This window comes from Heterodontus francisci, chromosome 25, assembly GCF_036365525.1.
Source record: "Heterodontus francisci isolate sHetFra1 chromosome 25, sHetFra1.hap1, whole genome shotgun sequence".
Lineage (NCBI taxonomy): Eukaryota > Metazoa > Chordata > Chondrichthyes > Heterodontiformes > Heterodontidae > Heterodontus > Heterodontus francisci.
Window position 1 is genome coordinate 51,828,605 of NC_090395.1, and position 21,779 is coordinate 51,850,383.

The 21,779-nt window shown below is 45.6% G+C and overlaps 1 long non-coding RNA gene across 2 annotated transcripts in view; it reads left to right on the plus strand.

The window, feature by feature from the left end:
- The first annotated feature begins 611 nt into the window (after positions 1 to 611).
- The window catches only part of LOC137384095 (uncharacterized), a 65,144-nt gene continuing 43,976 nt past the window's right edge, over positions 612 to 21,779 (plus strand). Inside the window, exons 1-3 of one of the 2 annotated variants that reach the window (XR_010977525.1) lie at positions 612 to 691; positions 5,811 to 5,881; positions 6,576 to 6,670. This is a non-coding gene — a long non-coding RNA (uncharacterized lncRNA). Of the gene's footprint in view, positions 692 to 5,810; positions 5,882 to 6,575; positions 6,671 to 21,779 lie in introns of those variants that run through there. The other variant, XR_010977524.1, reaches the window with a different exon arrangement.

Here is a 21,779-nt window from a genome sequence, read left to right on the forward strand (position 1 = left end):
TGCCTCACGTATTCCAACAGCGAAGATCAAATAACTAAGAATTTCATTTGTTATTGCACGGTTTTAACTCCAGGAAATATCAAACCTTCTCCATATTACAATTAGGCAGCAGTAATAATAGGTTTTAAGGTGAATGTTGGGTGCATTGTACATTTGCACAGCCTTGTGCTTTACTGCAGTGAGCACAATCATATCTATCTGTTTAGCTACGTCAAATTGAAAAAGGCAGCTAGATATTATTAAAAGAAAAACTGTTTCATACTGATATGAGAGTCTCAATTTAGACAACAAGTCCCAAGTGGTTATGCTAGCCTTATTAATCTTACCAATATGAGCACAAAGGTTGTTTATTGACCATGGAATGAAAAATCAACTCTTTCTGGGTCCACAAATCCCAATGCATCCTTCTACATCACAGCAGATGATTGGAAACAGTTTCAGTGGATTAAGAATGCATTTTCCATCATCTTAGCAGAGAAAGAATTCACCATTGCCCTCTGACACCTGGCTACAATCATTTTCAAATGTTTTTGGTAATGTGACACTTTCCTACCCCTACCTTCCACAGCTGTAGTATTACCTCATTGATGTTAAAGCACTCAATGCTGAGGCTTATATTGAAATGCAGCATTGCATAGAAGGCAAGAGACAAGGGAGTTGTCTCATAAGGCAGTAACCCTTCATTGGTAAGGTATGATATTTTCTGGTTTTAAAAATAGTGAAATCATTTGTAATAGTATATTTTCTTTCTTTATTGCTATGTTGTCCAGTCATGTTTTTCATGCAATCACAGGTGGCCTTTATTTAAATTCATGAACAGTCACATGACGGTTAGTAATCAAACACATCTTCACAGCAACTACTGATGGAATTATTTACGAACATGTTAGTTGAAAGAGGTAACTAAGGATTTGTAGAAAATGTATTGTTATTTTCTTCCATTTGCTCCTTCTGCTCATGATTTGCAGTTTTCTTTCTAAATTGTATTTTGCCCAAATTATAATTAACAGAAAAAAGAATAAGGACATCTGACAGCTCCAGGTCAGGTGATTATCCAGATTGGGCACATGATGCACTGACCCTTTGGATTATCCAGTCAATAGCACTTCCAGGTCTTCCGAAAGGCCAAGACACATAGTTCTGACGTTCCAGCTTGCAAAACGAAGGGCTGGTACCTTCTTTCCTTTTTTTGTCGTGCTGTTTGGTGCGGTGTTACAGATCACTTGTCGGGCAATGACCCTGAGCTCCAAGCACCCATTGAAGCAGGTGGACTGTGGTGGGACAGAACCTTACTGACCAAGGGCTGCCCAGTTTGAGGCGGGCGGTAGCTGTCCAGTGAGATGTGATGACCTCTCCCACCGATAAAGGCACCCCATGGCGCCCAATCTCTACGCCAATTGAGTGCAATTGCTGCCTTCCGTGTTGTTTTGGTCGCTGTGAGGCGACTATGGAGTGACCTCTCCATGGCGCATGCCTGGGCAAATGTATGGAGGTTGTGAGTTGCCCAAACGTCAAAACCCCCCTCTCGGCCTTCCTGTTGGGTCCAAAGGAGTGCAGAGCATGACGTTTGGCAACGATATGGCTGCAGGAACTGCCGGAAACATGCCAAAGGTGACGCATGACCGCCTTCAGGGTTCCGTTCCGGATTTTCTGTTCGGGTTTATGCCCTTAGCCTTTGCCTCTCCCGAGCCGCCCACAAGGCAGTGGGGTTGTTAGGGCCCCTGCTCAGGGATAGGAGCTAACAAGTAAGCTGTGTGATTTCATGGAGGGAGAGGGAAGGGGGGATGGGCTGCGGGGGGAAGAGGGTGCGGTGGATGCCGGGGGGAGGAGGTGGGGAGAAGGGGGTGAGAGGGGGGAGGGGGTGCGAGGGAGAGCTGGGAAGGGGGTGCAGGGGAAGGGGGGTGCAAGGGGAAGATGGGGCAAGGGGCACGGGATGCAGGGGAAGGGGGTGCGAGGGGGGAGTGGGTGCGGGGGGGTGAGCTGGGAAGGGGGTGCTAGGGGGGAAGGGGGGAGGCGTCCGGCAGGGATTCTCGGAAGACTGCCATCATTAACAACGAGCTCAGTAGACTCAATGTTGACATTGCAGCACTTCAGGAGACACGCTTCCCTGTGAGCGGATCTCTAAGAGAGCAAAACTACAGCTTCTTCTCGCAGGGTAGGATCCTGAAGAACCAAGACAGCATGGAGTGGGCTTCGCCATCAGAAACTCTTTGTTCAGCATGATAGAGCCACCTTCAAATAGCTCGTAACGCATACTGTCCATCCGACTGCTCACCGCCTCTGGTCCAGTACACCTACTCAGCATCTATGCTCCAACACTCTGCTCCCCCCCTGATGTTAAAGATCAGTTCTACGAGGAACTCCATAATATCATTAGTAGCATTCCCAATACCGAACATTTGTTCCTGCTGGAGGACTTTAACGCCAGGGTTGGGGCCGACCATGACTCATGGCCCTCCTGCCTTGGGCACTATGGCATTGTAAGGATGAATGAGAATAGACAGAGACTGCTGGAGTTGTGTACCTATCACAACCTCTGCATCACCAACTCGTTCTTTCATACTAAACCCTGTCACCAGGTTTCATGGAGAGACCCAAGATCACGTCGTTGGCACCAGCTGGACCTCATCGTCACAAGGCGAGCCTCTTTAAACAGCGTTCAAATCACACGCAGCTTCCACAGTGCGGACTGCGACACCGACCACTCGCTGCTGTGCAGCAAGGAGCAAGGTTACACTCAAACCAAAGAAGCTGCATCACTCCAAGCAGAAGGGCTGCCCGCGCATCAACACTAACAGAATTTCTTATCTACAGCTGTTACATAAGTTTCTAAATTCACTTGAAAAAGCCCTTCAAAACACTCCTTCAGGGGATGCAGAGACCAAGTGGGCCCACATCAGAGACGCCATCTATGACCACCTATGGCAAATGTGAGAAGCAGAATGCAGATTGGTTTCAAACTCACTTTGAAGAGCTGGAACCTGTCATAGCTGCTAAGCGCATTGCACTGTTGAACTACAAGAAAGCCCCCAGCGAGTTAACATCCGAAGCACTTAAAGCAGCCAGAAGCGCTGCACAAAGAACAGCCAGGCGCTGCGCAAATGACTACTGGCAACACGTATGCAGTCGTATCCAGCTGGCCTCTGACACTGGAAACATCAGAGGAATGTATGATGGCATGAAGAGAGCTTTTGGGCCAACCATCAAGAAGATCGCACCCCCCCCGAAGTCTAAATCAGGGGACACAATCACTGACCAATGCAAGCAAATGGACTGCTCGGTGGAGCACTACCTAGAACTGTACTCCAGGGAAAATGTTGTTACTGAGACCGCCCTCAATGCAGCCCAGTCTCTGCCAGTCATAGATGAGCTGGACGAACAGCCAACAAAATCGGAACTCAGTGATGCCATTGATTCTCTAGCCAGTGGGAAAGCCCCTGGGAAGGACGGCATTACCCCTGAAATAATCAAGAGTGCCAAGTCTGCTATACTCTCAGCACTCCATGAACTTCTTTGCCTGTGTTGGGATGAGGGAGCAGTACCACAGGACATGCGCGATGCCAATATCATCACCCTTTAAGAACAAGGGTGACCGCGGTGACTGCAACAACTACCGTGGAATCTCCCTGCTCAGGGAAGCTGGCTGAGCGTGTCTCCCCTGAGGCACAGTATGGCTTTCGAGCAGAGAGATCCACCATTGACATGCTGTTCTCCCTTCGCCAGCTACAGGAGAAATGCCGCGAACAACAGATGCCCCTCTAGGTTGCTTTCATAGATCTCACCAAAGCCTTTGACCTCATCAGCAGATGTGGTCTCTTCAAACTACTAGCAAAGATCAGATGTCCACCAAAGCTACTAAGTATCATCACCTCATTCCATGACAATATGAAAGGCACAATTCAGCACAGCGGTGCCTCATCAGACCCCTTTCATATCCTGAGTGGCGTGAAACAGGGCTGTGTTCTCGCACCTACACTGTTTGGGATCTTCTTCCCCCTGCTGCTCCCACATGTGTTCAAGTCTTCAGAAGAAGGAATTTTCCTCCACACAAGATCAGATGGCAGGTTGTTCAACCTTGCCCGTCTAAGAGCGAAGACCAAAGTACGGAAGCTCCTCATCAGGGAACTCCTCTTTGCTGGCGATGCTGCAGTAACATCCCACACTGAAGAGTGTCTGCAGAGTCTCATCAACAGGATTGCGGCTGCCTGCAACGAATTTGGCCGAACCATCAGCCTCAAGAAAACGAACATCATGGGACAGGACGTCAGAAATGCTCCATCCATCAATATCGGCAACCACACTCTGGAAGTGGTTCAAGAGTTCACCTACCTAGGCTCAACTATCACCAGTAACCTGTCTCTCGATGCAGAAATCAACAATGCGCATGGGAAAGGCTTCCACTGCTATGTCCAGACTGGCCAAGAGAGTGTGGGAAAATGGCACGCTGACACGGAACACAAAAGTCCGAGTGTATCAAGCCTGTGTCCTCAGTACCTTGCTCTATGGCAGTGAGGCCTGGACAACGTATGTCAGCCAAGAGCGACGTCTCAATTCATTCCATCTTCGCTGCCTCCGAAGAATCCTTGGCATCAGGTGGCAGGACCGTATCTCCAATACAGAAGTCCTCGAGGCGGCCAACATCCCCAGCATATACACACTACTGAGTCAGCGGCGCTTGAGATAGCTTGGCCATGTGAGCCGCATGGAAGATGGCAGGATCCCCAAGGACACATTGCACAGCGAGCTCGTCACTGGCATCAGACCCACCGGCCGTCCATGTCTCTGCTTTAAAGACGTCGGCAAACGTGACATGAAGTCCTGTGACATTGATCACAGGTCGTGGGAGTCAGTTGCCAGCGATCGCCAGAGCTGGCGGACAGCCATAAAGGCGGGGCTAAAGAGTGGCGAGTCGAAGAGACTTAGCAGTTGGTAGGAAAAAAGACAGAAGCGTGAGGGGAGAGCCAACTGTGTAACAGCCCCAACAACCAATTTTATCTGCAGCACCTGTGGAAGAGTCTGTCACTCTAGAATTGGCCTTTATAGCCAATCCAGGCGCTGCTTCACAAACCACTGACCACCTCCAGGCACTTACCCATTGTCTCTCGAGATAAGGAGGCCAAAGAAGGAGAAGAAGAGTACTTGCAGGTAAAGTAAGGTAAATGTGTGTCTGCTCATAGTTATAACTCACATCCGTGTGGCTCAGGCTTAAATGTATTCTGTACAAATCATGCCAGATCACTCAGACGGGAATTAGTGTGCTGACTTAGTGTGTTAACAGCAAAGACAGAAAGAATATTACAGTTGCCTTTGGCACTTCTGGCTATCAAGGACAAAAATTGATCAGGTGCTCTCTTTTGTTTGCAAGCCAGTGCTCCCCGCTGGAAGTATCATAGCATGAGTCATTGCCGTCAGACCAGGAGCGGCATGGGAGAAAATGAAAGAAAAAATTGGAAAGGAAAAGGTGCATCAGAAATAAATTACATTTAATCTTGCATATGTGCTGAAGTGTTTGTGTAAAAGTGTTCAAAGGTCAATGGCACCAAATTCAGATCAGTAGCGCCCATTGTTTGGTGCAATGGGTGAAGCTTGATGTCAAAAATAGTTTCTGTGGTGTGTGTACAGACCTTTGGGCAAGTCACACGAGATGCCATATTGGTGAAGATGTTGGCATGCACGCAGTGAATGGTCACTGGAAGTACGCAGGCCAGGCCGATCATGGCCGTCAATCAATGTGCTACACTGAGTTGAATTCAGCGGTGCCATCTTGAGGCTCAATGCTCCAGCTAACACCCTCTCTTAACCTCACACAGCCGAACACATGCTCAGCAGAAGGAAGGACTGCCTGACAGTGCTATTTCAGGGGATCATCAACTACTTTCAGGTTAGTTGCTTTCTTCTGTGTGTTGCTTCAATTCTGCAAGTATTTGATGCTTTCTATAATTGTTTTAAGTTGCCAAAGTCTACAGGGAGTGAGTGACAGGTGCTCAAGATGTTTTTGCTGACTTCAAGGGATCGACACAAAACAGTTGGTACCAGACATGGGTGTATTAGCGGCCATTCTCCTTGTAATACAGTATGTCTTGGAGAATGAACAGAGGCCACGCAGAGCAGGACAAGCTCTGAGAGGGAGAAGGAGGACGGGGTAGAAAGGTTCTCAGTAGGAAGCCATATCTGCCCAGGGTGCTGCGGGACAGCTCTCTTACCCGAACCTCAGCGGCAAACAATGTGTGAGATGTCTGTGGTTTGGTGAGTATGTGCACCTGCTGCAGCTACAACAGCAATGTCAGAGCAGGGCGAGGACCGCATTGACAGAGGCTGTGAAGGTGTCCATGATGATGAACTTTTATGCATCTGGTTCCTTCCAGACAGAAGCTGGAGATGTTTGCCACAGCTTACAGTTTGTCATCCACTTTTGCTTGAGGAAGGTAACAGACGCTCTCTATTCATTGAGTGAGAACGACATTTCATTCTCTCTTGCCAGAGAGAAGCACTCGGAATGAGCATGTGGTTTTGCTAGGATTGTAGGCTTCCCCATCGTGCAGGGTGTTATTGACTGTACACACGTTGCTTTGCAGACACCACCTGTCAGCTCTGCCCTACATCGCAACCAAAAGGGATGCCACTCCCTCAGAGTCCAGTTGATGTGTGACCATACAGAAAACCATGCAGGTTAATGACTGGTGTGCTGACAGCAGGTATGATGCCTTCATTCTGTGGCAGTCCACTGTGCCAGGAACATTTGAACCACCACTGCAAACCAGAGGGTGGCTACTGGACAGCAAGCGCTATCCACTGATCATATGGCAGCACAACTCATGCACACATGTGCAGTGAGCATACAATGAAAGTCATGCTGCCACATGAAATGTGATGGAGCAAACCTTTAGCGTGCTTAAGCAATGCTTCCACTGCCTGGACCGCTCTGGAGGATTACTGCAGTACTCAGCAGAGTGAGTGTCAAGTTTTGTGGTGGTCTGCTGCATGCTGCAGAAACCTATCATGAGCTACAGCCCTTGCCACCAGCTATATGGCGAGGAGCTCAGCAGGAGGACCATGAAGAGGAGGCAACCTAGACAGAATTCATTCAAGTGTGATATCAGTAACTGCAAACCCAATTCCCCGTTCATCAACAGTTCCAAACCTTACCTTCCCTCTGTTACTGACCATCACAGCAAATATAAAAGCCACCACAAAATAAATATTCCAAACCAAATTTATAAATGAAACTATGCCATATTGCATACAAAAGTCAACAAAGCACCCTTGTGCATTCCCTTAATTCCTGTCTTGCATGTACCTTTGCCTGTCCTAGCGCTCCTACGCAGTGGCCACAGCATGGCTGGTGGAAGACAGCTAACTTTCAGTGGGGGAGACTGGCTTTGGAGGATGACCGTGGGCAGCTCAGGGCCTAGAAGGCCCAGCTATGGATTGCACCCTCTTGGCATGGGCGGCAGTAGTCTAGGTCGGCTAGCTGACAGAAAACAGCAAGAGAACTGGCAATGTGGCAGGGGTGGGAGGATGAATGCTGTCTTCCTGAAAGAGGACAGCATGATATTGCTGCACGGAGCCATTGCCACTCACCTGGGTGCTGCCTCTGCAATTTTAGTAATCTATTAGAGGACAGATTGCTGGACTGCTGTGACACCCTGCAAGTTTCTTTGAATACTGTGATTCACAACAATGATGGTGGCAGTCTGAGTTTTCGTGGCAGCACGCATGACTTCAATCTGAGCTTTCACTGCAGAACTCAGACATTTGGTGGAAACTGTGCTGCATTGGAAATGGAAAAAATCGGCTCTGAGATGATGGCTGCATTCTAGAAAGAGTGGGCTCTAAATTCTGCACAAAGCCTTGTGCCAAGTTGGTGCTGAACTCCTCCATGCTTCTGGACATTGACCACAGGTTTTCTAGCAGACTTCCGAATGCACCCAGCATTTCGTTGTGCATAACCATCAGCCTTCATTCATAGGCTGCCCCATTAAACTTTTTTAAAATTTGTTTCACGGGATGTGGACATCACTGGCAAGGCTGGCATTTCTTGCTTATCCCTAATTGCCCTTGATGGTGAGCTGTCTTCTTGAACTATTGCAGCCCATCTGGTGCGGGTACACCCACAGGGCTGTTAGGGAGGGAGTTCCAGGATTTTGATCCAGCAACAGTGAAGGGACAGCGAGATAGTTTCAAGTTAGGATGGGGGTGTGTGGCTTGTAGGGGAACTTAGGTGGTGGTGTTCCCATGCGTCTGCTGCCCTTGTCCTTCTAGGTGGTAGAGGTCGCAGCTTTGGAAGGTGCTGTCTAAGGAGGCATGGTGAGTTGCTGCAGTGAATCTTGTATATGGTACACATGCTACCAATGTGCGTCAGTGGTGGAGGGAGTGAGTGTTTACGGTGGTGGATGGGGTGCCGATCAAGTGAGCTGCTTTATCCTCGATGGTGTTGGGCTTCCTGAGTGTTGTTGGAGCCGCACTCATCCAGGCAAGTGGAAAGTATTCCATCATACCCTTAACTTGTGCCTTGCAGATGGTGGACAGGCTTTGGTGAGTCAGGAGGAGGATTACTCGCTGCAGAATTCCCAACCTCTGACCTGCTCTTGTAGCCACAGTATTTATGTGGCTGCTCCATCCAGTTTCTGGTCAATGGTAACCCCCCAGCATGTTGATAATGGATGATTCAGCAATAGTAATATTGTTCAATGTCAAGGGGAGATGGGTAGATTCTCCCTTGTTGGAGATTGTCATTGCCTGGCACTTGTGTGGTGCGAATGTTACTAGGTACTTATCAGCCCAAGCATGAATGTTGTCCAAGTGTTGTTGCATATGGACATGGACTGCTTCAGTATCTGCGTAGTTGCGAATGGTGCTGGACAATGTACGTTCATCAGCAAACATCCCCACTTCTGACCTTATAATGGAGGGAAGGTCATTGATGAAGCAGCTGAAGATGGTTGGGCCTAGGAAACTATCCTGAGGAACTCCTGCAGCAATGTCCTGGGGCTGAGATGATTGACCTCCAACAACCACAACCATCTTCCTTTGTGCTAGGTATGACTCCAACCAGTGGAGAGTTTTCCCCTGATTCCCATTGATTTCAGTTTGGCTAGGGCCACTTGATGCCACACTCGGTCAAATGTTGCCTTGATATCAAGGGCAATCAATCTCACCTCACCTCCTGAGTTCAGCCTTTTGTCCATGTTTGGACCAAGGCTGTATTGACGTCTGGAGCCAAGTGGTCCTGGCAGAACCCAAACTGAGCATCATGAGCAGGTTGTTGCTTTTTACATGGCGCTTGATGGAAGGTACCATAGCTATCACGTTGCCGATGATCGAGAGTCAAGTGATAGGGTGATAATTGGCCGAATTGGATTATCTTGCACTTTGTGGACAGGACATACCTGGACAATTTTCCACCTTATTGGGTAGATGCCAGTGCTGTATTGGAACAGCTTGACTAGGGGCACGGCTAGTTCTGCAGCACAGCTGCTCATCTGAGCCCTTTGCAGCAGAACTCGTGTGCGACCTCAACCTCAGGGACTTAGCATCTGTTGTATCCTTGCCCCTGCCTGGCTGCAGACCACTAATAACCAGTGTCTCACCACCTGCAAATCCCACCTCTATGCTATCCTCTAAATTATGTACATTGTCAGTATCTGAGCAAGTGGCTTCAAGTGTGAAATCAAGTGACGGTGCTGTGTCTTCATCATCACTGTCTTCTTGTTGTTCCTCCACTGCTTGGCCAGGAAACACCTCTTGGGTACCAAAAAGAGAAAGGCACAAGGGTAAGGTTGTGGGCTGGGGAGTGAGGGAAAGTAAGATGTGCATGCTTACACTATCTGCAGCTTGTAAATCAGAACAGAGTATGGGATTCCAGGGGAGGTGGAATGTGAGAAAGAGGATTAGATATGAGGATACTGTCATCTTTGATGGTTGCAGTTGCATCACTGGCCACAGCCTCAGCAATGGGCATCCCAGTAATGGCCTACACTGTCTCCTCCATGCAGGTCAGGACATGCAAGTGCACCTGACCCTGTCCGGTTACTTCTCTTGCCTCCAGTTGTGCACGCCACGCTGTCCTGCAGGGAAGAGGGAAATGTGTCAGTGATTGCTGTGCAATCTGTTTGGGCTGTCATGGTTGAATTTGCCCTTGTGCTAAGTGTGTCCGGGTGAGGTGAAGCATATGAATGTCAGGTATGAGTCCTGATAAGCAGTGTCTGAAGCTAGTGTTGCAGTTGGTAGGATATTGCATTTGAAGATGCATTCGCTGATCTTGACCGCTGATGCAAGGTAATTGAACTTCTGGCTGCACTGCATCCAGGTCCTTGGGACTTGACACCTGACAGTGACCTCCATGGCTATCTGCTTCCATTGCCTTTTGAGCGTGTGTCTGGAGGGCCTCCTGGCCCTCTGTGGATACAGGACAGTTCTTCTCCTTTGCACCTCCTACAGTAAGATCTCCAGTGCACCATCCAAAATCCTTGGAGCCCACACTCTCCCATATTGTGCCATTATTCAATGTTTCACAAGCCATATTCAGCTCACAAAGAACTCCCGGCACTTGCTGTAGTCACAATGCACCTCCCCTTTAAGATCTGCCAGCTAGCTTTAACTTGTGCTAGCCATTCATGATATTGACCTCCTACTCAGCAGTCCAGCCAACCAACAGCACAGTTAGCAGTGGCTGGTCACTGCAATCATTTAATACAGGAATCAGCCCAAAGTTGGTGTGCAGCCTGCAATGCAGTGAACAGACAAGAGTTAAGTGTGTATCACGATCCCTGTGCCCAGTTTCTGGGGCTATCAAATTTAGCCCCCACTAGTTGTCCTGACCAGCGTGCCTCCCTTAGCCAAAACTGCAAAAAAAATTGTGTGGTAATTCAAATCATTTGCTGTTTATGGGATCTTGCTGTTTGCAAATTGCTTGCTGCATTTACCCACATTAGGACAGTGACTGAACTTTTGAAAAGCACTTTGCGATGTCTTAAGAAAGTAATAAGGCACCTTATAAATGCAAGTTCTTTTCAGGCACAGGTGACAAGTAAAAGGATATGCTACCTGAACACAAAGCTTTGTTATGGTCCTAAATTGTACTACAGTATGTGGAGGTAGTTATATTGCATTTCCATGAGTTTTGTTTTGGTGAGTGCTATGTCAGGCACTGATGGACATGCAACTTTAACTATTATACCACCTGATTTAAATGGAAGCTTTATTTTATTGCACATTGACTACATTGCTGTTATTTTTCATTCTGATTTCCTATACGTTATTCAATTATATTTCTATCATTTAGATTTTCAGTTTTTCATATAGAAAATTGTAAGAGTTTATGACATCAAAACAAAACAGAAGGAAAGTTACAAAAACAAGAAATGCTGGAATCACTCAGCAGGTCTGGCAGCATCTGCGGAAAGAGAAGCAGAGTTAACGTTTCGGGTCAGTGACCCTTCTACTGACTGCCAAATTATTGTAAAATAATATATTGTTTGATCTATATTTATATATTAAAATGCTTGCTTGCATGTGGCACACATTTCCTGCCCACATTACTCTTGCTTCCTGTATCACAATATTTTCATAATGTTTTTGTGTCATCATATATAATGGCCACTGCTTTTATTTAGTTAATACATTTTGGAGCAAACACATTGCAGTAAGAATGAAAAATAGGCATACAGAGAAAACGGGTGAGGTATGCAGAGTACCATCACACAGAAAGAAAGACTTTAAGAGCAAGAGGGAGAAAGAAAAAGAAAGATAAAAAATGTATGAGAGATGTATAAAAAAGGATAGAGATTATGACAGACTTTTTTATTTTATTTATAGATACAGCACTGAAACAGGCCCTTCGGCCCATCGAGTCTGTGCCGACCATCAACCACCCATTTATACTAATCCTACACTAATTCCATATTCCTACCACATCCCCACCTGTCCCTATATTTCCCTACCACCTACCTATACTAGGGGCAATTTATAATGGCCAATTTACCTATCAACCTGCAAGTCTTTGGCATGTGGGAGGAAACTGGAGCACCCGGAGGAAACCCACGCAGACACAGGGAGAACTTGCAAACTCCACACAGGCAGTACCCAGAATTGAACCCGGGTCGCTGGAGCTGTGAGGCTGCGGTGCTAACCACTGCACCACTGTGCCACCCTTGCACAAAGGGCAAGAGCATGTCCAGAAAATCTGAAATGACAGATCTGTGAAAGGCATACATAAAGATGGAGAGGGAAAGAGAAAAAGTGGGAGACAAAGATAAAGAAATGGAGACAAAAAGAAATAGAGGGCTGGATCGTGTTGCCCTCCTGACAACGGCTTCTGTGGTGGGAGGGGGGGGTAGCTGGAGAATCGGAGCGGCAGTGGCCACCATGCCGGGATTGCTGGGGTTGTTGGAGACGGGGAAACTCCGGGCGGCTCCTCCGCCGCTCTGTGATAGGACCCTAGTTTAAATATTTGAAATACCTCTCTGCATAATTTTCAATGTCATCCGCCACAATCTTCCCATTCGTTCCCGATCTTGAGCTCGACGTGCGGCATTCATGTGCCTTCACTTTCCTGTCCACGAGACGCTGGCACCACCGAGGAGGGGAAGGGGTCAACTCTGCATTCTGTATATAGATGGGGGGGTGGGGAAGGAGGCAACTCTGCATTATTTTGAGGATGGGAAGGGTGATGGGGCCAACTCTACATTTTGTTTGCAGGGCTGGCAGCCTTTTAAAAATGGCGCCAGCACCTGCTCCCGCATCAGGTGACGCCATTCACAGTGCCACCGATGCTGCCCCTGCCAAGTGGTTGAGGGGGGTGGCTGCCGTCTGCATGTTAAGTGGCCGCCCATTGCAGAATCACGGCGGCGTGGTGACACGGGTCCCATGCGGGCGGCCTCCATTTAGGCGGTGGGCCAACAAGATCCGGCCAAGAGAGCCATAAACATGAAGAGACACAGTTACAGGAAGAGCCATCGAGTTATTTACAGCCATTCAGCTGACTAAGCCCATGCCGGCTCTCCACAGAGCTATCCAATCAGTCCCATTCCCCCACTCAATCCCCGTAACCCTGCAAGTTTATTTCCTTCGCTGGCCATCCAATTTCCTTTTGAAGTCATTGATTGTCTCCGCTTCCAACACCCATGTGGGCAGCGAGTTCCAGGTCATTACCACCTGCTGTGTAAACAAAAAGTGATAGAGGCTCAATTTATTTCTAATTTATTGTCTGTAAAATGTGCCATAGCTACTCAACAATAATAGAAAGTATGTTATATGTTACTTGGTACTTGTTCTAAAAGTTATAAAATTGTATATTTTCATCTGGCATGAGTAATACCACAGAAAATCCTTTGGAATTTATTAACTATTCATCCTCTGGAAGCCAGATTCTGTGAAGTATCATTAGACCAGCCCATCCACCATTTTGGCTGAGGATGGTATATGTCCTGGGAAGACCCAGGGAAAATATGAAAATGCATTCAAAAGAAACATGTAAAGAAAAAAAACATTTTAATATAACTCAGCGCATTTCTCAAGTCATTGTGTTGATAACAAGCAGGCCATAAACAGATTGGTACAGACCAATATAATAAATAAAAGCAAAATACTGCAGATGCTGGAAATCCGCCACGTCCAGCGTGATGCCACTACCAAACGCATCGTCCCCTCCCCTCCCCTGTCAGCATTCTGAAGGGATCGTTCCCTCCACGACACCCTGGTCCACTCCGCCATTAACCCCAACACCTCGTCCCCTTCCCACGGCACCTTCCCATGCAATCGCAGCAGGTGTAATACCTGCCCCTTTAACTCCTCTTTCCTCATTATCCAAGGCCCCAAACACACCTTTCAGGTAAAGCAGCGATTTACTTGTACTTCTTTCAATTTAGTATACTGTATTTGCTGTTCACAATGTGGTCTCCCCTACATTGGGGAGACCAAACGCAGATTGGGTGACCGCTTTGCGGAACACCTTAGCTCAGTCCGAAAACATGACCCCGAGCTTCCTGTCACTTGCCATTTCAACACACCGCCCTGTTCTTATGCCTGCATCTCTGGCTTGGACTTGTTGCAGTGTTCCAGTGAACATCAATGCAAGCTCGGGGAACAGAATATCATTTACCAGTTAGGTAGGCCGCACGCTGCAGCCTACCGGACTGAACATTGAGTTCAATAATTTCAGAGCATGGCTGGCCCCCCTTTTTTATTTTTATTTTTTATTTTTATTTTATTTTGTTTTAGTTTGTTTCATCATTCAATTTTTTTTTTACCATGTGCCTGCCCATTTTTTTTCATGTTTGGCTAGGGCTTTCATTATTCTGTCATTTAACAGCCTCTCTGCACTACCACTTTGTCTTTCACTACACCATTAACACACTCTTTTCCTTTGCCTTTGCCCCATGACCTCCTTGTCAGTTATTCTCTGTGACCCTCTGCCCGATCAACACCTCTTTTGTTCCCTTTTGCCCCACGGCCGCTTTATTTGCTTAAAACCTATTACATTTCTAACCTTTGCCAGCTCTGATGAAAGGTCACTGACCTGAATCGTTAACTCTGCTTCTCTCTCCACAGATGCTGCCAGACTTGCTGTATATTTCCTCCCCCAAAAATGTTATGAGCAAATGACATGCTGTTTTCCCACTCCCAGATGTCATTCCTAAAATCTGTCTTGTTTAACTGGATTATCATGGGTTTGACATGAGGTATGGAAAATGCAACCAGCAGAGGTGTAGCACTGATACACACTTCAGCACTGAAGTCATGAAAGCAGTCAGGAGGTGTGGGAAAAAGGATGGTGAGAGTTCCAGTAATAGAGAGAGAGAGAAAAGCACTGGCTTTTACTGGCACTTTCTAAACTGACCAGTCAGTACTCTTTCACATTACATCATCAAAAATGTGTTTCCACTCAGACTTTTGTTGGTCATGAATCAGTAACTGTAATTGTATGACACCTGTGGATACAATGTGTGAATTCTATAATCAAAGAATGATACAGTACAGAAAGCGATCATTCTTCATGCTTGTGCCAACACTTTACAAGAGCTATCCAATTAGTCCCATTCCCCTGCTCATTCCTCATAGACCAGAATTTTGTTTCCTTTTCAAGTATTTATCCTTGTTGAAAGTCATGATTGAATCTATTTCCATCACCCTTACAGGCAGTGTATTCCACATGAACACTTACTGGAACACAACAGGGTCAATTGTCACCTGATTCACCTGGTGTTAATGGGCCATTTATAGACTGAAAATGGCAATGCTCTACTTTACTGCCCTGACTGCAAATCCATTGACTCTGCTGACACTTTGATTGCCTGTTCATCTGTATCAAGTGACAACAGTACTAGGGGTGATATTGTGTAGATAGGAGCCCGCTACAACTTCTACAGGGAAAATTGAGGAAACTGCTCAGTGAAGGACCCACTCAGGAGAGTGGGTGGTAAAGGAAGTAAACTGGGGATATTTAAAGGTACATTCACAGTTTACTGCATCATTTAATACACATTTAAGTAAGTGCTGGTTATTGCAGAGCTGTAAATTTGGAAGGAGAGAGCACAGTCCCCTTCAGCGTAGTAGTACTAACAACTCCTATCTGGTTGGTGGAAGAGGAACATGAGCAACGGGACTGAGGGAAGCAAGCTGGTGCAAGAATGCCAAGAGATGGTTAACAAATGTACTAATATGCATGCAACAGTGTCTACAGAAAGTACATAACATATCCTTAATTTCACCAAGCAATAACATGTTGGGAGACTCCAGTTCAAATGCACTGCGTGGCCACTAAGCTTACAAAGGCTCGAAATCTTTTTGTCACTGGGTCATTCCAGGTTGCAGCAGGTGATGACATCAACCAGTTATCTGTGCATTCTTGTATCAAGCAGTTTGCAGATGGCATCTATACTAAAAAAAAAAGTGATAGAAGAGCATCTAGGGACATAAATAATAATGCAAAATAGTCAGCATGGAGTCTGAAAAACTTAGGTATGCTCAACTCACAGGATAGAATTCTTTGAAAAGGTAATAGAAAGAGTAGACAAGGTAATGTGTTAGCTGTCATATCGTTGGATTTTTGAAAACTTTTGATGAGGTGCCGCATGGTCGACTCATTAAAAAAAGGACAGGGCTTGTGGAGTCGGGTCAAATAGATGAATGGATAGAAAATTGGCTAAAAAGTAGAAGGCAGAGAGTAGGTGTAATTTATTTTAGCTTGAAGTAAGTTATTTAGCTTGAAGCAAGGTCAAAAGTTGTGTTCCACAAGGATCAGTGCTGTGATCACTGTTATTCATAATTTACATTAATGATTTGGATTTAGGAATAAGTAGCTCAATATCAAAATTTGTAGATAATGCCAAACTGAGGAAAAATGCTACATAATACAGACATTAGAAAACTTGTAGTCTGAGCTGTTAGTGGCAAATTAACTTTAACGTGGATAAATGTGAGGTGATGCACTTTGGTAGTAAAAATAGAAACATCACCTACACCTTAGAAAATAAGAAACTGAATGGGGTAGAAGAGCAAAGGGATCTAGTGATCTAGACGAACAAATCATCAAAAGCAGCTTTGCAGGTTAGCAAAACAACTAAAGATGCTAGCACAGAATCACAGAATTATTACAGTGCAGAAGCAGGCCATTTGGCCTATCGTGTCGGCGCCAGCTCTTCAAACAAGCAATTCACTTAGTGCCATTCCCTGCCTTCTTCCCATAATCCTGCACATTCTTCCTTTTTCTATAACAGTCTAATTCCCTTTTGAATGCTCCAGTTGAAGCTGCCTCCACCACACTCTCAGACAGTGCATTTCAGACCCCAGCCACTTGCTGCATGACACAATTTTTCCTCTTGTCGCTTTTGCTTCTCTTACCAAATACTTTAAATCTGTGTCCTCTTATTCTCGATCCTTTCATGAGTGGGAACAATTTCTCCCAATCTACTCTGTCCAGACCCCTCATGATTTTGAACACCTCTATCAAATCTCTTCTAAGTCTTCTCTTCTCGAAGGAAAACAGTCCCAACTTCTCCAATCTATCTTCAGAACTGAACTTCTTCATCCCTGGAACCATTCTCATGAATCTTTTGTGCACTTTCTCCAATGCCCTCACATCCTTCCTAAAGTGTGGTGTCCAGAATTGGAAGCAATAGTCCAGCTGAGGGCATACTAGTGTCATACAAAAGTTCAACATAAATTCCTTGCTGTTATTAATAAAGCCCAGGATTTTCTTAATAAAGTAAAAAGAAATTCCACTATAATTAATATTCACCCAGGTGCTACCCAATTATGTCTTTCTTAAGTGTGCTTTTCCTACGTCTAGTGCTATTACACTGTGCTACCCTGTGGCTTCAGCAGAGATGGTGGGAGGGTGTTTTTGTGGTAATGAGGATACTCGGGATATTTGTGGTAGGTCTACTCTAGCAGTGTGGCCTCCAAGAGGGACTGACTGAAGAGTAGTGCAGCTGGGGCAGTCTGGCCCAACTGTCTTGGTGGACCCAGTGTGGGCATTGGATTGGAGTCTGCTGAGGGCATAGGCACACTGCCCTCCTGAGACTGAAGGCAGGATCTGCAGCTTCCACAACAGCAGTATCACTTCCATTGGTCTGTCCATCATCTGCTCTCCAACTGATTTGTATAAGAGAAGACTGCAGGGTCAGTGACCCGATTAAAGCATCTCTTTATTTGGTCCCTCAGTCTGGCAGCACTGCTGTGATTAGACAGTAGAGGCCAAAGCCCCAGTGGCATAAATTTGGCCTTCGATCAAATTGGTGGTGACATTGCAGGCCTCAGCTTCTATAGAGAACACCACATGCTCCATGGCAGACTGCAGAGAACTCATTCCTTGCACCAGAATGCCACATATGATCGAGGTGGTCCTCTCCATACTCTAAACCATGATGTGACAATCCCTGCAAGTTGTCCAATGTTCCTTGTTGCAACTCCAAAATCCTTTGCTTAAAGGCTGCGGCGTTGAGGCCTTTATCCCCACCCTCTTTGACAATGCTTGGACCTTTTGGCTGCCTCTGTCCTCTGCTGGTAATTTGCACCGCTGTCAGCTCCTGCTCACTTGCAATGGAGAGATCATCCTGTGCTGACCCTACTAACTCACAATCATTCCCAGCCCGGGGCTGATCTCTGAGAGGGGTAAGTGTGCAAGCTGGGTCAACTGGCCTTCCTCTGAGGGGCCTGATTCTGCAGAGGGAATAAAAAGTAGGATAAAGGATAAATGAATAGCAAATACTGGCAGGTTAGCAGGTTAGTGAGCCTCATACATGTGTGAGTAGCAAGGCATGAACAATTTGAGCAGCCACTTGACCTTGTTTGTGGTCAAGGTCTTTATTGAGTTTTCAGTCTTTCTCTGATAAAGCGCGCAATCACTTAAGAATTATTTCTGTCAAGCACAACATTTATTTGCTGTTTATTTGGCTGGAATTAAAATGATAGAAAAATGATCCAAATATTTCTCACATCTTAATACAATACCCACAGACATATTCAAACCATACACAACTATTGCATTATCTTCCACACGTAGCTAGAAATAGGAGGAAAAAAATTACAAATCCTATAAATCTGAAACAAAAGAAGAAGCTGTTGGAAACAGCTGAGGACTAAAGAACAGTTCTAAAGGACATTGTCTGAAATATTAATCTGTCTTTTTCTATCAACAGCTGCCAATTGACTTGCCAAGCTATTCCAGTGCTTTTTTTTTGTTTCTGCTTAAAGTAGATGTTTTGCTGAAGGAACTGTTTACTAATAATAGGCACAAATTTTGTCTTTGTTCTGCTGAAGAACATTTCCATCCATGGATTTTTCTGCCCTGTGTCACATTGTACTCTTTCATCTCCAATGTTGGCATTTAGGTCAGATTTCCTTTCACTGAAAGTAGTTGTACTTTGTGAAACTAAATCTTAACCTCTAACGATAATGCATGAGCAGCAGTATGAATAGTAATAATAGTAAGTAGAAATATATTTCTCTCTTGCTGTGTGCAAATTGGCTGTTGCGTTTCCTATATTACAACAATGACTACACTTTGAAAGTACTGTAAATGGCTTTGGGATATCCTGAAGTCATGAAAGGCGCTATATAAATGCAAGTCTTTCTTTATATTCTGTGCTGCTACACAAACAATTGACTTAATTACTGAAAGTGACACTTATTCAATTATGCTGTGTTCAAAAGTTGTCATCAGAAAGTTTGCCTTTTTACAACCAACAATCTCTTGTGTATCTCACACATTTCCTGTTAACTTGACATTGAACTGTCCACCTTGAAATTTGATATGGATTTACATGGGGCATAGCAATTTCTTACTACCTGTAATAAATTGCCATGTGCAGATGAAGTGCAGTTTGCATTTTTGTGGTTTCCTTGAAGGTTGTTACCAGTGCTTAAGATTTTTGATGGAACCAGGAGAGGTCAATCATGTGCCCAGCTATTGCCACTTTCCACTTTATTTACTGGATTATGATGAGGAGTGGGAACCCTGGTTAATTTTCCCCCCACTACCTACCCCAGGGACATTGAAGCTAATCCTAGTCTATATAGCTCAGCAAGACACAGAATGATGCATTTACCTACTGAACCTCATGGAACCCACTGGTTTGATTGTGAAGGGGACATATCAAAACAACTCGTTGCTGATTTAAACTTTCTTATCCAGTTCTCCTATTTTGCCTTGTAATTGAGATCTGGTTGCAGTACTGCTCTTTGAAGTGGCAATTTGTTTAGTTAGGCGCGCTCTCACCTCTGAGCCTGAAACTTGAAATTTCAAGCCCCACTTAAGAATTTGAGCAGATAATCTAAACTGATTTGCAGTGCAGAACTGAGGGAGAGTTACATTGTTAGAGGCGCTTTCTTTAATATGTTAATCAAGACTCTGCTGGCTATTTCAGATAGATGTAAAAGGTCTCATCGCATTATTCATTGTTCACCTTTCACCCAAACACGAGTGAAAAACAAATTACCTGAACATTCATTTCATTTGGGATTATGTTGTGTGTGCAAATTGACTGCTGTGTTTGCCTACATAACAACAGTGACTACACTTCAAAAGTAATTAACTGTGAAGCGCAAGGGGCATCCTGCTGTCATGAAAGGTGCTATGTAAATGCAAGTTCTCTCTTACTCCTATGGCCCAAGGAGTATTCCATTGGATACATCAGCCCTGGGTTAAGTAAGGTAAAATCAGTCAAGAGGTCTCACTGCTAATTGCTATCTAGTGACCCATTCTGGATGTGCAGTCCCATGTTGAGTGTGAAAAGAATCAGATTCACCTGTGTTTGAATCACTTGCTACTACTGTAAGGTTCAGAAATGAAACATGATCTTGGTGAGGTAAATGAGGTCATGAAATCATTCTGGCAAGGAGATGAGACTTTTAGGAAAGGATCGCAGAAATTGTAAAGGGAAAAAGAAACATTATTCTTTAGAAGGAAATTTATTCCTTTCAGGTACCAGTTGATCCCTGATGGCTTTGGGCTCATTTCATATGGATAACCTGATAAACTAAATGATTAAATTTCCTTCCATGGGCTGCATTTTGAAAACCCGCCACCAAAATAGGAAATGGGCGAAAAACATGGCAGCCCACACACATGGGGCGCACTTTGCTGAGCTGCCGCGATTCCAAATGTGGCGGCACATTTGTATGGCTGGAGCAGCAGCCGCTCCCTCCACTCTGATGACGTGGAGGGGGCAGGTGAACCGTCCCCGGCAACGGTGCCCAGCGCCAATACGCATGCGCAGGTGCTGGCGCCATTTTTAAAGGGCTTAGAGCCCTAAATGCCCATTTGAATTTTTAAAGGAAAATTACATCTCACATTATTAAAAGTGATTGAAAAATTTTTGCCATCCCTTCTCCCACCCCCCTCCCCCCAAAAGCCTCACATTAAATTCACTGCCCACTAATCCCCCCCAAAATACTTACCTTGACGAATTGCCCTTCCACCTCCGAAGTTCAGAAACTTTAACCCTCAACTCCTTCCTATCACCCCCCAACCAATCCGAGGAGTTTGACCCCGCTCCCCACCTCCTGCACTGAGGAAAGTTCCTTCTCCCTCCTCCCCACAGGAGTTGCACCTCGTTTTCCTGAACGGGGATTCAAAGGCACGACATTGCTGGCCGCCGGAATGAAGATCGGAATCTGTTCTCAGAATCGCTGCGGCCGGCATGTTAATGAAAGGTAAGTAGCCATTTGCATATTTTAATGCGGGTCCTGTTGCCAAGCAGCAGAGGGGCCGCCACGAGGCCTTGCTGCTACCGCCGAGATCGGTACACGCCCTGACGCGGTCGGTGGTGGGCCTCATTCATTGCAATCTTCATTCCCCCCTTCCCACCACCATTCCCCGCATCGGAAAGCCTTTAAAATCCAGCCCCATATGTCTGAACAGGCTTCAATTGTTCTTGTTTTGAACTGTTTATGAATCTAACTCTGATTCAAAGGGCAATGCCATGTTGTCTTTTGTATTGAATGCGTCATAGGATGACTCAACCTGTGGCATCAAACTTCCTGTTCAGACCTGGCTTTATAAATTCATCCCATATGAACATTGCTCAGACCTCAGCTTGAGAGTTCCTGCTCAAACAAGCATCCTTGGATCCATTGCGTAACCAATTTCCATTGCATTGTCAAAATGATTGAAGAACCATTTATGTTGTTTGGATCATATTCAACTATTGGAACACAATGTTACACAATAGTATGCTATGGCTGTATGCAAATTGCCTCATCTATGATTATTCACTGCTAATGGTTAAGAGCCTTCCAGTATTATTTGTGAATAAAAATAGGAATAAGAAGCATCA